This window comes from Cebus imitator, unplaced genomic scaffold (assembly GCF_001604975.1).
Source record: "Cebus imitator isolate Cc_AM_T3 unplaced genomic scaffold, Cebus_imitator-1.0 Scaffold845, whole genome shotgun sequence".
NCBI classification, from domain to species: Eukaryota; Metazoa; Chordata; class Mammalia; order Primates; family Cebidae; genus Cebus; species Cebus imitator.
This window is the reverse complement of record NW_016108160.1, coordinates 21015-36798: the sequence shown is the minus strand read 5'-3', so window position 1 is coordinate 36798 and position 15784 is coordinate 21015.

The following is a 15784-nucleotide window of genomic DNA, read 5'->3' as shown; positions in this document are numbered from 1 at the left end:
TAAAAAATGCTCAATATCATTGTTCATTAGAGTAATGCAAATCAAAACCACAATGAGACCCTATCTCACACCAGTCAGAATGCCTATGATTAAAATGTAAACAACAACAATAACAACAACAACAACAAACAAAAACATGCTGGTAAGGTTGTGGAGAAAAAGAAAGGATTTTGCATTGTTGGTGGGAGTGTAAATTAGTTTAACCATTATGAAAGACAGTGCAGCAATTCTTCAAATACCTAGAGGCAGAAATACCACTTGACCCAGCAATCTCAGTGGGAATAAGCCCAAAGGAAAATAAATCATTCTATTATAAAGATATAAGCATGTATATGTTAATCACAGCATTATTCACAATAGCAAAGACAGAATCAATGGAATCAACAGAAATACCTATCAGTGATAGACTTGATAATGTGGTATATATGTACCATGGAATATTATGCAGCCAAGAAAAGAAATGAGATTGTGTCCTTTGAAGGGTCATGAGTAAAGCTGGAGGCCATTATTCTCAGCAAATAACACACGAAGAGAAAACCAAATACCCATGTTCTCACTCATAAGTTGGTGCTGAATGATGAGAACACATGGACACAGTGGGGAACAACACACTGGGTCCTGTCAGAGGGTGAGAGGTGATAATGGAGGGCATCAGAAATAATAGCTAATGGATGCTGGGCTTAACACCGAGGTGATGGAGTGACCTATGCAGCAAACCACCATGGTGCACATTTACTTATGTAACAAATCCGTAAATTTTGAACATGTACCCTTGAACTTAAAACAGAAGAAAAACCTGGCAGAGACTCAACAACAAAAGAAAACTTCAGGCCAATATCCATGATGAACATAGAAGCAAAAATCTTCAATAAAATATTGGCAAACCGATTGCAACAGCACATGAAAAAGCTTATCCATCTTGATCAAGTAGGCTTCATCCCAGGGATGCAAGGCTGGTTCTACATATGCAAGTCTATAAACGTAATTCACCATATAAACAGAACCAAAGACAAAAACCACATGATTATCTCAATAGATGCAGAGAAGTCCTTAAACAAAATTCAACAGTCCTTTATGCTAAAAACTCTCAATAAATTAGGTATTGATGGAATGTATCTCAAAATAATAAAAGCAAGGTATGACAAACCCACAGCTAATATCATCCTGAATGGGCAAATATTGGAAGCATTTCCTTTGAAATATGGCATCAGACAAGGATGCCCACTCTCACCACTCCTATTAAATATAGTATTGGAAGTTCTAGCTAGAACAATCAGGACAGAAAAAGAAATAAAGAGTATTCAATTAGGAAAGAAGGAAGTCAAATTATCTCTATTTGCAGACAACATGTTTGTATATTTAGAAGAACCTATTGTCTCAGCCCCAAATCTCCTGAAACTGATAAGCAAAATTCAGCAGTCTCAGGATACAAAATTAATGTGCAAAAATTACAAGCATTCCTATATACCAATAACAGGCTTAAAGAGAGCCAAATCAAGAAAAAACTGCCATTCACAATTATTACAAAGAGAATAAAATATCTAGGAATACAACTAACAAAGAATATAAAGGACCTCTTCAAGGAGAACTAAAAACTAATGCTCAATGAAATAAGAGTGGACACCAACAGATGGAGAAACATTCCATGCTCATGGTTAGGAAGACTCAATATTGTGAAAATGGCCATATTGCCCAAAGTAATTTAAGGTTCAATGCTATCCCCATGAAGCTACCAATGACCTTCTTCGCAGAACTGGAAAAAACCACCTTAAACTTCATATGGAACCAAAAGAGAGCCCGCATAGCCAAGTTAATTCTAAGCAAAAAGAACAAAGCTTGAGGTATCAGGCTACTTGACTTCAAATTATACTACAAGGCTACAGTAATCAAAACAGCATGGTACTGGTACCAAAACACAGATATAGACCAATGGAACAGAACAGATGCCTAGAAGGCAATGTCACACATCTACAGCCATCGGATCTTTGACAAACCTGACAAAAAAAAGCAACAGGGAAAGGATTTCCTGTTTAATAAATGGTGTTGGGAAAACTAGATAGCAGTGTGCAGAAAGCAGAAACTGGACCCCTTCCTGACACCTTACACTAAAATTAACTCCAGATGGATTAAACACTTAAACATAAGACCTAAAACCATAAAAACCTTAGAAGAAAACCTAGGCAAAACCATTTAGGATATAGGCATAGGCAAGGACTTCATGACTAAAACACCTAAAGCATTGGCAACAAAAGCCAAAATAGACAAATGGGATCTAATTAAACTCCACAGCTTCTGCACAGAAAAAGAAACAATCATTAGAGTGAACCAGCAACCAACAGAACAGGAAAAAATTTTTGCAATCTATCCATCTGACAAAGGACTTATACCCAAAATCTACAAAGAACTAAAACAGATTTACAAGAAAAAAAAAAAAAAAAAATAAAAAAAAAAAAAAAAAAAAAAAACCAAAAAACAAACACATTCAAAAGTGGGCAAAGGATATGAACAGACACTCTTCAAAAGAAGACATATGTGAGGCCAACAAACATATGAAAAAATGGTCATCAGACGGATCCAAGAAGGCTGATCAGGAGCAGCTCAGGATTGCAGCTCCCAGTGAAAGTGCAGAGGGTGAGTGGACATCGCATTTACAGACAGATTTTTATTGCCCACAGACCAGAAGATTCCCAGGCGGAGGAGCCCCATGGGTTGCCAGTGCAGCTGTTTTGGCCAGCGCAGCTGTTTTGGCCAGCACGACGGGTCTCCGCACAAAATACAAGGGACCAGGTGCTGTTTTAGCTGGTGATTGGAGCTCCTGGGAGACAGACTCGCCCGATCAACTCATAAAAAAGGGGACTGAAACAGGGAGCCAGGTCAGGAGATTCCTGAGCAAAAAAGTGCCACAAATCTCAGCGCGGCTGTTTCAGTCGATGCAGTGGGTGGCTGCATGGGAAATCACACAGATCCCAGGGCCTTTTCAACAGGCAACTGGAACACCTGGGAGACAGAGTCACCTGTTCGACTGAAAAAAAAAAGGGGGGTTCTGAGGCAGGGAGACAGGTGATCAGGCTCGACTGGTCCCACCCCCACACAAAAAAGAGCAATCTGAAACCCTCTGAATTGAGAGCTTCACAGCAAGCACAGCTGAACCCGGGATGGTCCAGCTTTGAGGGGGAGGAGCGTCCGACATAATGGAGGCAGTCCACCACTACGGAGGTAGTTCACCATTGCTGAGGCAGCCCATCATTGCTGAGGCAGCCCGCCATTACAGAGAGTGTCTGTCATTACAGAGGGGGGTCCCCACTGCCGAGGTAGGTCTAACTATATCCATATAAACAGGACTGCAGTGAAGTTCACATGACAGCTAGGCAGAGCCCACAGCAGCTCAGCAAAGTCTCTGCAGGCAGACAGTGACTAGGCTGCCTCCTCGCTGGGCAGGGCAGCCCTGAAAAAAGGCAACAGCATGACAGAAACTTATAAATAAAGCCCTACATCCCCAGGGCAGAGAACCTGGGGGAAAAAAAAGGCATTTATGAGTTCTACTTCAGCAGACTTAAACGTACCTGCCCAGCAGCTCTGAATGAACAACAGAGCTCACAGCTCAGCACTTCAGCTCCTATAAAGGACAGACTGTCTCCTCAAGCAGCTCCCCAACACCCATATATCCAGAGTCACCTCATAAAGGGGAGGTCAGGCTGACATCTGGCAGGTATCCTTCTGGGATAAAGATAGCAGAAGAAGAAACTGGCAGCAACCCTTACTGTTCTGCAGCTGCTGCAGGTGATCCCCAGGCAAGCAGGGCCTGGAGTGAACCTCAGCAGTCCTACAGCAGAGGGGCCTAAATGTTAGAAGGAAAACTAAGAAACAGAAAGAAATAACTTCATCATCAACAAACTGGATGTCCACTCAGAGACCTAATCTGAAAGTCAACAACTACAAAGATGACAGGTGAATAAATCCATAAGGATGGGAAGAAACCAGTGCAAAAAGCATGAAAATACCCGAAACCAGAATGCATCTCCCCCTACAAGGGATCACAGCTCCTCACCAGCAAGGGAACAAGGTTGGATGGAGAATGAGTGTGATGAATTGACAGAAACAGGCTTCAGAAAGTGAATAATAAGAAACTTCTCTGAGCTAAAAAAAACATGTTCTAACCCAATGCAAAGAAACTAAGAACCTTGAAAAAAGATTTGATGAAATGCTAATGAGAATAAACAACTCAGAGAGGATTATAAGTGAACTGATGGAGCTGAAAAAAACAACATGAGAACTTTGTGAAGCATACACAAGTTTCAACAGCCAAATTGACCAAGCAGAAGAAAGGATATCAGAGGTCGAAGATCAACTCAATGAAATAAAACGAGAAGGCAAGAATAGAGAAAAAAGGGTAAAAAGGAATGAACGAAGTCTCCAAGAAATGTGGGACTATGTGAAAAGACATAATCTATGTTTGACAGGTGTACCTGAATGTGACGGAGAGAATCAATCCAAGCTGGAAAATACTCTTCAGGATATTATCCAGGAAAACTTCGCCAACCTAGCAAGGCAGGCCAATATTCAAGTCCAGGAAATACAGAGAACACCACAAAGATATTCCTCAAGAAGAGCAACCCCAAGGCACATAATCGTCAGATTCACCAGGGTCAAAATGAAGGAGAAAATGCTAAGGGCAGCCAGAGAGAAAGGTCGGATTACCCACAAAGGGAAGCCCATCAGACTCACAGCAGATCTCTCAGCAGAAACCCTACAAGCCAGAAGAGAGTGGGGGCCAATATTCCACATCCTTAAAGAAAAGAACTTTCAACTCAGAATTTCATATCCAGCCAAACTAAGCTCATAATCGAAGGAGAAATAAAATCCTTTACGAGCAAGCCAGTGCTCAGAGATTTCATTACCACCAGGCCTGCTTTACAAGAGCTACTGAAAGAAGCACTAAACATAGAATGGAACAACCAGTACCGGCCACTCCAAAAACACACCAAATGGTAAAGAGCATTGACACAATGAAGAAACTGCATAAACTAATGGGCAAAAAACCCAGCTAGCATCAAAACGGCAGGATCAAATTCACATGTAAGAATATTAATCCTAAATGTAAATGGGCTAAATGCCCCAATCAAAAGACACAGACTGGCAAATTGGATAAAAAGCCAAAACCCATCAATGTGCTGTATTCAGGAAACCCATCTCACATGCGAGGATACACAAAGGCTCAAAATAAAGGGATGGAGGAAGATTTACCAAGCAAACGGAGAGCAAAAGAAAAGCAGGAGTTGCAATTTTCGTCTCTGATAAAACAGACTTTAAACCGACAAAGACCAAAGGAGACAAGGAAATTACACTGTGGTAAAAGAATCAATGCAAGGAGAGCTAACGATCCTAAATATATACGCACCTAATGTAGGAGCACCCAGATACATAAAGCAAGTTCTTAATGACTTACAAAGAGACTTAGACTCCCACACAATAATAGCGGGAGACTTTAACACATTGTCAATATTAGACAGATCAATGAGACAGAAAATTAACAAGGATACCTGGGACTTGAACTCAAACCTGGACCAAGCAAACCTAATAGACATTTACAGACCTCTCCACCCTAAATCCACAGAATATACATTCTTCTCAGCACCACATCACACCTACTCTAAAATTGACCACATAATTGGAAGTAAATCACTCCTTAGCAAATGCAAAAGAATGGAAATCATAACAGTCTCTCAGACCACAGTGCAATCATGTTAGAACTCAGAATTCAGAAACTAAATCAGAACTTCACAGCTTCATGGAAACTGAACAACTGGCTCTTGAATGTTGACTGGATAAAAAATGAAATGAAGGCAGGAAATAAAGATGTTTTTCAAAACCAACGAGAATGAAGACACAACATACGAGAATCTCTGGGACACATTTAAAGTAATGTCTAGAGGAAAATATATAGCAATCAATGCCCACATGAGAAGCAAGGGAAGATCGAAAATCGATACCCTATCGTCAAAATTGAAAGTGCTAGAGGAGCAAGATCAAAAACTCAAAACCTAGCAGAAGACAAGAAATAACTAAGATCAGAGTGGAACTGAAGGAGATAGACACAAAAAAAACCCTTCAAAAAATCAATAAATTCAGGAGCTAGTTTTTTGAAAATATCAAAAAAATAGACCACTAGCCAGATTAAGAAAAAAGAAAAGAGAGGATAATCAAATAGATGCAATAAAAAATGATAAAGGGGATATCACCACAGATTACACAGAAATACAAACCATCATTAGAGATTATTACAAGCAACTCCAACTCTATGCACATAAATTAGTAAACCTGGAAGAAATGGATAAATTCCTGGACACTTGCATCCTCCCAAGCCTAAACCAGAAAGAAGTTGAAACTCTGAATAGACCAATAACAAGGGCTGAAGTTGAGGCAGCAATTAACAGCCTACAACCCATAAAAAAGCCCAGGTCCAGATGGGTTCACAGCGGAATTCTACCAAACATGAAAAGAGGAGTTGGTACCATTCCTTCTGAAACTATTCCAAACAATACAAAAGAAGAGAATCCTTCCAAAATCATTTTATGAGACCAACACCACCTGGAGACAACAGATACTGGAGAGGATGTGGAGAAATAGGAACACTTTTATACTGTTGGTGGGAGTGTAAATTAGTTTAACCATTGTGGAAGACAGTGTGGCAATTCCTCAAGGACATAGAAATAGAAATTCCATTTGACCCAGCAATCCCATTACAGGGTATATATCCAAAGGATTCTAAATACTTCTACTACAAGGGCACATGCACACAAACATTCATTGCGGCACTGTTTATAATAGCAAAGACCTAGAACCAACCCAAATGCCCAAGAATGATAGACTAAACAGGGAAAATGTGGGACATATACACTATGGAATACTATGCAGCCATATAAAACGACGAGTTTGTTTCCTTTGCAGGGACATGGATGACCCTGGGAACCATCCTTCTCAGCAAACTGACACAAGAACAGAAAATCAAACATGGCATATTCTCACTCATAGGTGAGTGTTGAACAATGAGAACACACAGACACAGGTAGGGGAGCATCACACACTGGGATCTGTAGGGGGGATATAGGGGAGGGACAGCAGTGGGTGGGGAGCTGGGGAGATAGCATGGGGAGAAATGCCAGATATAGGTGATAGGGAGGACGGCAGCAAATCGCACTGCCATGTGTGTACGTATGCAACAATCTTGCATGTTCTTCACATGTACCCCAAACCCTGAAATGCAATTAAAAAAAAAAAAGAAAAATACTCATCATCACTGGTCATTAGAGAAATGTAAATCAAAACTATATTGAGATACCATCTCATGCCAGTTAGAATGGCAATCGTTAAAAATTCTGGAGAGAACAGATGGTGGAAAGGATGTGGAAAAATAGGAACACTTTTACACTATTGGTGAGAGCGTAAATTAGTTCAACCATTGTGGAAGACAGTGTGGTGATTCCTCAAGTGCATAGAAATAGAAATTCCATTTCACCTAGCAATCCCATTACTCGGTATACACCCAAAGGATTATAAATCATTCTATTATAAGAACACATGCACATGTATGTTTACTGCAGCACTGTTTACAACAGCAAAGACTTGGAACCAATCCAAATGCCCTTCGATGACAGACTGGACAGGGAAAATGTGGCAGATATACACCATGGAATACTATGCAACCATAAAAAATGATGAGTTCATGTCCTTTGTAGGGACATGGATGAACCTGGAAACCATCATTCTCAGCAAAGTGACACGGGAACAGAGAATCAAGCACCACATGTTCTCTCTCATAGGGAGGTGTTGAACAATGAGAACACATGGACACAGGGAGGGGAGCCTCGTGCACTCAGTTCTAGAAGGGGAGACTAGGGGAGGCACAGTGGGGGCTGGGGAGTTGCAGAGGGATAACATGGGGAGAAATGCCAGATATAGGTGATAGGGATGGAGGCAGCAAACCACATTGCCATGTATGTACCTATGCAACAATCCTGCCTGTTTTTACATGTATCCTAGAACCTAAAATGTAATAATATATATATATATACATATATTTATGTATATGCCAAATAAAGTCAAAATGAAAAAGGAGACACTACAAGGGATACTGCAGAAATAAAAATAATCATTAGAGACTGTTATGAACTATATGCCAACAAATTGGAATATCAAGATAAAATAGACAAACTCTTTGACAAATATGATCTACCAAGACTGAATCAGAAAGAACACTAAAACCTCAACAGACAAATAATGTGTAAAGAGATTCATTCACCAATAAAACATCTTAAAACAACAAAATGCCCAAAACTGAATGGCTTTATGGCTGAATTCTGCCAAATTTTTAAAGAACCGATAACAATTCCTCTCAAATTACTCTAAAAAATTTAAGACAAAGACATACTTTCTAATTCATTCCACAAGGTCCGCATTAACCTGACACCAAAGCCAGACAATAATATAAGATAAAAAGTACAGGCTAATATACCTCATGAACATAAATGCAAAAGTCCTCAACAAAATACTAGCAAAATGAACATCTAGCAACACAACAAAAAGATAAATACCAGGATCAAGTGGGATTTATCCCAGGAAAGTGAGAATAGCTTAACATACACAATCAGTAATATCAACAAAATAAAAGAGTAAAAATACATGATCATCTTAATTGTGCAGAAAAGGCATTCAATAAAATTCAACAACTCTTCAAAGTAAAAACTCTCAGCAAAGTGAGTACAGAAGGAACATATCTCAAAACAATAATGCCCATATATGATAAACCCATAGCTAACATCATACTAAATAAGAAAAAAAATGAAAGTGTTTCCTTTAAGATCTTGAACAAGACCAGGATGCCCATTTTCACCATTTTGATCAAAATTTTACTAGAAGTTTCAGCCATAGCAATAAGGCAAGAGAAAGAAATATAAAGCAATGAAGCAGAAAGAAAGAACTCAAATTGTCCTATTTGCAGATGACACGATCATATATAATTAGGAAAGCCTAAAGACGTTACCAAAATATTTCAAATTCAGTAAAGTTGCAGGATACAAAATCAACACATGGATGTCAGTAGCCTATTTATATGCCAACAACAAACAATCTGAAAAAGAAATTTCTAAAAATGCCATTTACAATAGATATAAAAAAATTTTAGGAATACATTTACTCAAAGAGGAAAAGGGTTTCTAAAATGAAAATTATAAAACATTGATAACAGAAATCAAAAAGGGCACAAAAATATGGAACAACATCCCATGCTAATGGATTGGAAAAATTAATGTTGTTAAAATGCTTACACTACCTGAAGCAATATACAAATTCAATGCATTTCCAATCACAATAAAAATTACATTCTTCACAGAAAGAGAAAATAATTCTAAAATGTGAATGAAAATACACAACACCCTGAATAAGCTAAGTAATCTTGCACAAAAAGAACAAAGCTGTAGGCACTAAAACAATTTTAAAATATACTACAAAGCTACAGTAACCAAACCAGCATGACACTGACATAAAAATCAGATACACCAACAGGACAGAACAGAGGAACCAGAAGTAAATCCACATATTTTACAGCCAATTGATTTTTTTTTTCTTTTTAAGTTCTGGGATACATGTGCAGAATGTGCAGGTATGTTACATAAATATACATATGCCATGGTGGTTTGTTGCACCTATTGACCTGTCCTCTAGGTTTCCTCCCCTTGCTGCACACCCAACAGGCCCCATTGTGTGTTGTTCCCCTCCTTGTGTCCATATGTTCTCATTGTTCAACTTCCACTTATGAGTGAGAACATGTTGTGTTTGGTTTTCTGATCCTCTGTTAGTTTGCTGAGGATGATGGCTTCCAGCTTCATCCATGTCCCTGCAAAGGAAATAATCTCATTTCCTTTTATGGCTCCATAGCATTCCATGGTGTATTACGTACCAATTTTGTTTATCCTGTTTATCACTGATGGGGATTTTGGTTGGTTCCATGTCATTGCTATTGTATGTAGTGGTGCAAGAAACATACGTGTGCATGTATCGGTATAAAAGAATGATTTCCATTCCTTTGAATATATACCCAGTAATGGAATTGCTGGGTCAAATGGTATTTCTGGTTCTAGGTTCTTGGGGAATCACCACACTGTCTTCAACAATGGCTGAACTAATTTACATTTCCACCAATAATGTAAAAGCATTTCTATTTCTCCACCACTTCACCAACTTCTGTTGTTTCTTAACTTCTAAATAATTGCCATTCTGACTGGCATGAGACGGTATCTTATTGTGGTTCTGATTTGCATTTCTGTAATGATCAGTGATGTTGAGCTTTTTGTCATATGTTTGTTGACTGCATAAATGTCTTCTATTGAATAGTGTTTGTTCATATCCTTTGCCCCACGTTTTGATGGTATTTTTTCTTGTAAATTTAAGTTCCTAGTAGATTCTGCTTATTAGACTTTTGCCAGATGGGTAGACTGCAAAAATTTTCTCCCATTCTGTAGGTGGCCTGTTCACTCTGATAATTTCTTTTGCTGTGCAAAAGCTCTTTAGTTTAATTAGATCCCATTTGTCAATTTTGGCTTTTGTTGCAATTGCTTTTGGTGTTTATGTCATGAAGTCTTCGCCTATGCCTATGTCCTGAATGGTATTATCTAGGTTTTTTTCTAGGATTTTTATGGTTTTGAGTTTTACATTTTAGTCTTTATTCCATCTTAATTTTGTATAAGGTGTAAGGAAGGGGTCCAGTTTCAGTTTTCTGCAAATGGCTAGCCAGTTCTCCCAGCACAATTTATTGAATAGAGAATCTTTCATCCTTGCTTGTTTTTGTCAGGTTCATTGAAGAACACATGGTTGCAGATGTGTGGTGTTATTTCTGAGGTCTCTGTTCTGTTCCATTGGCCTATATGTCTGTATGGTACCAGTTCCATGGTGTTTTGGTTACTGTAGCCTTGTATTATAGCTTGAAATCAGGTAGTGTGATGCCTCCAGTTTTGTTCTTTTGCTTAGAATTGTCTTGGCTATATGGGCTCTTCTTTGGATCTATATAAAATTTAAAGCAGTTTTTTTTTTCCTTCTAATTCCGTGAAGAATGTCAATGGTAGTTTGTTGGGAATAGCATTGAATCTATAAATTACTTTGGGCAGTACGGCCATTTTCATAATATTGATTCTTCCTATCCATGAAAATGGAATGTTTTCCATTTGTTTGTGTCCTCTCATTTCCTTGAGCCATAGTACTCCTTGAAGAGGCTCTTCAAATCCCTTGTTAGCTGTATTCCTAGATATTTTTACTCTCTCTGTAGCAATTGTGAATGGGAGTTAATTCATTATTTGGCTTTCTGCTTGTCTATTGTTGATGTAGATAAATGCTTGTGATTATTGCACATTGATTTTGTATCCTGAGATTTTGCTGAAGTTGCATATCAGCTTAAGAAGTTTTGGGGCTGAGACAATAGGGTTTTCTAAATATACAATAATATCTGCAAAGAGACAATTTGACTTTCATCTTCCTATTTGAATATCCTTAATTTCTTTCCCTTGCCTAATTGCCCTGGCCAGAACTTCCAATACTGTGTTGAAAAGAAGTGGTGAGAGAGGACATCCTTGTCTTGTGTTAGTTTTCAAAGTAAATGCTTCCAGCTCTTGTCCATTAAATATAATATTGGCTGTGGGTTTGTCCCAAACAGATCATTATTCTGAGATATGTTTCATCAATACCTAGTTTGTTAAGAGTTTTAACATGAAGGAATGTGAAATTTTATTAAAGGCTTTTTCTGCATCTATTGAGATAATCATGTGGTTTTGTCTTTGGTTCACTTTATGTGATGGATTATGTTTATCGATTTGCATATATTGAACCAGTCTTGCATCACAGGGATGAAGCTGCCTTGATCATGGTGGGTAAGTTTTTGATGTGTTGTTGGATTTGGTTTGCCAGCATTTTATAGAGGATTTTTGCATCGATGTTCTTCAGGAATATTGGACTAAAGTTTCATTTTTTCAGGGTGTCTCTTTTTCATTTGCCAGGGTTTGGTATCAAGAAGATGCTGGCCTCATAAAATAGTGAGGGAGGGGTCCCTCCTTTTAAATTGTTCGAAATAGTTTCAGAAGGAATGGTACCAACTCCTTTTTGTACTTCTAGTAGAATTCAGCTGTGAATCCATCTGCTCCTAGGCTTAAAAAAATTTTTTGTTGTTGTTGTTAGGACATTAATTACTGCTTCAATTTCAGAAGTTGTTACTGGTCTATTTAAGAATCTGACTTCTTCCTGGATTAGTCTTGGGAGGGTGTATGTATCCAGGAATTTATCAGTTTCTTCTAGATTTTCTTTACTTTTGTAGAGGTGTTTATAGTATTCTCTGATAATAATTTGTATTTCTGTGGGGTCAGTGGTGATATCCCCCTTATTATTTTTTATTGTGTCTGATTCTTCTCTATTCTTTTTAGCGTGGCTAGCAGTCTGTGTATGTTGTTAATTTTTTTTTTTCAAAAACCAGCTCCTAGATTCATTAATTTTTTTTTTGAGGGTTTTTTGTGTTTCTGTCTCATTCAGTTCCACTCTGATCTTAGTCGTTTCTTGTCTTCTGCTAGCTTTTGGATTTGTTTGTTCTTGCTTTCCTAGTTCTTTTAACTCGACTTCAGATCTTTCCAATTTTCTGAGGTGGGCATGTAGTGCTATAAATTTCCCTTAATGATGCTTTAGCTGTGTTCCAGAGATTCTGGTACATTGTCTCTTTGTTCTCATTGGCTTCAAAGACCTTGATTTCTGCCTTAATTTTGTCATTTCCCCAGAAATCATTCAGGATCAGGTTGTTCAATTTCTATGCAGTTGTGTGGTTTTGAGTGAGTTTCTTAATCCTGAGTTCTAATTTGATTGCACTGTAGTCTGAGAGACTGTTAATGATTTCTATTATTTTGCATTTGCTGAGTAGTGTTTTACTTCCAATTATGTGGTAAATTCTAGAATAAGTGCCATGTGGCACTGAGAAGAATGTATATTCTGCAGATTTGGCATGGAGAGTTCTGTAGATGTCTATTAGGACTTGATCCAGAGCTGAGTTCAAGTCCTGAATATCCTTGTTAATTTTCTGTCTTGTTGATCTGTCTAATACTGACTTCTGGGTGATAACACCTCCCAGTATAGTTGTGTGGGAGTCTAAGTCTCTTTGTATGTCTCTAAAGGCTTGTTTATGAATCTGGGTGCTCCTTTATTGGGTGCATGTATGTTTAGAATAGTTAACTTTTCTTGGTACATTGATCCCTTTACTGTTATGTAATGTTCTTCTTTGTCTGTTTGGATCTTTGTTGGTTTAAAGTATTTTTATCAGAGACTAGGATTGCAACCCATGCTTTTTTTGCTCTCCATTTGCTTGGTAAATCTTCCTCCATCCCTTTATTTTGAGCCTATGTGTGTCTTTGCATGTGAGATGGGTCTCCTGAATACAGCACACTGATGGGTCTTGACTCTTTATCCAATTTGCCAGTCTCTGTCTTTTAATTGGGGCATTTAGCTCTTTTACATTTAAGGTTAATATTGTTATATGTAAATTTGATGCTGTCATCATGATCCTAGCTGGTTATTTTGCACACCAATTGATGCAGTTTCTTCACAGTGAAATTAGTCTTTATATTTTCACATGTTTTTACAGTGGCTGGTACTAGTTTTTCCTTTCCACGTTTAGTGCTTCCTTCAGGAGCTCCTGCAAGGCAGGGCTGGTGGTGACAAAATCCCTTAGCATTTGCTTCTCTGGAAAATATTTTATTTCTCTTTCACTTATGAAGCTTAATTTGCCTGGATATAAAATTCTGGGTTGAAAAGTCTTTTCTTTAAGAATGTTGAATATTTGCCCCCACTTTCTTCTGGCTTATAGGGTTTTATGCTGAGAGATCCACTGTTAGTCTGATGGGCTTCCCTTCATAGCTTTCTCTCTGGCTGCCATTAACACTTTTTCCTTCATTTTGACCTTTGAGAATCTGATGATCATGTGTCTTGGGATTGATCTTCTCATGGAGTATCTTAGTGGTGTTCTTTGTATTTCTTGAATTTGAATGTTGTTCTGTCTTACTAGGTTAGAAAATTTCTCCTGGATAATATCCGGAAGTGTGTTTTCTAGCTTGTTTCCATTTTCTCTGTCTCCTTCAGGTACTCCAGTCAATCATAGGTTCAGCCTTTTTACATAGTCCCACATTTCTCTTAGGCTTTGTTCATTCCTTTTCATTCTTTTTTCTCTAATTTTGTATGCACACCTTATCTCAGGAAGGTGGTCTTCAAATTCTGATATTTTTTCTTCCACTTGGTCAATTCAGCTATCGATACTTGTGTATGCCTCACGAAGTTTTGTGCTGAATGTTTCAGCTCCATCAGGTCATTTATGTTTCTCTCTAAAATAGTTATTCTAGTAAGCAACTCCTCTAACCTTTTATCTAGGTCTAGCTTCTTAGCTTCTTTGCACTGGGTTAGAACATGCTCCTTTTACTCAGCGAAAGTTGTTATTACCCAACTTCTGAAGGCTACTTCTGTCAATTCATCCATCTCATCCTCTGTACAGTTCTGCGCCCTTGCTGGAGAGGCATTCAATCATTTGGAGAAAAAGAGGCACTCTAGTATTATGAGATTTCAGTGTTTTTTGTTTCTTTGTTTGTTGTTGTTGTTGCTGTTGTTGATTCTTTCTCATCTTCATGAGTTTGTCTAAGTTTTGATTTTTAGAGCTGCTGCCCCTTGGGTTTTCTGTTGGAACTTTTGTTGTTGTTGATGCTGTTGTTGTTGCTTTCTGTTTGTTTTTCTTTAAATGGTCAGGTCCCTCTTCTCTAGGGCTGCTGTGGTTTGCTGGGGGTTCCCTTCAGACACTATTCACCTGGTTCTCTCCCATGCCTAGAGGCTAGAGAACAGCAAGGTAGCGTGCCTATTACTTCCTTTGCGATCTCTGATCTTGAGGGCCACAGATCTCGAGGGCAATGCCAGTAAGATTGCTCCTGTATAGGGTGCCTGACAAATCTTGTTGGAGGGTCTCACCCAGCTGGGTGGCACAGGGGACAGAATCCATTTAATGAAGCACTTTTACTGTCCCTTGGTGGAGGGGGTGTCCCTCACTGGGCAGAAACCCACTCATCTAGGCTGCCTGGATTCCTTAGAACTAGAAGGAGGAAAGGCTAAGTCTGCTGCTCCACAGAGACTGTTGCCACCCCTCCCCCTAGGGGTTCAGGCCCAGGGAGATCAGAGTTCTGTCCCTGAGCCCCTGGCTGAAGCTGGTGGAGTTCCTGCAGGGAGGCCACACCCAGTGAGGAGAGATGGGTCAGTGTCAGGCCTGAAGAGGTGCTCTGGCCACAGTCTGCCACACAGCCAGTATGTTAGGCTGTGGGGGACATCTCTAGGGACCAAGCCATCCAGCCTCCCTGGCTCCAGCTGGGGAAAATTGTGGTCTTAAGCTATAGAGATGGCTGCCACCCTTCCCCAGCCCATGGAGCTTAGTGTGTTAGGCAGCTATAGTCCCAGTGCTGGCTGTTGCCCCTCCCCTAGGGAGCTCAATCAGCTTAACAATCACCCACAGCTGTGGTGCTGGTCACCCCTCTCCCCAGGAACTCAGAAGGCTTAAGCAGATTCTAGTTGAGAGGCTGTTGAAAATCTGCATGGCGAGGGTGATCCAAGATGGCCGTTTAGGAACAGCTCAGGATTGCAGCTCCCAGTGAAAGCGCAGAGGGTGAGTGGACGCCGTGTTTTTATTGCCCACAGACTAGGAAATTCCCGGGCAGAGGTGATCCACGGTCACCAG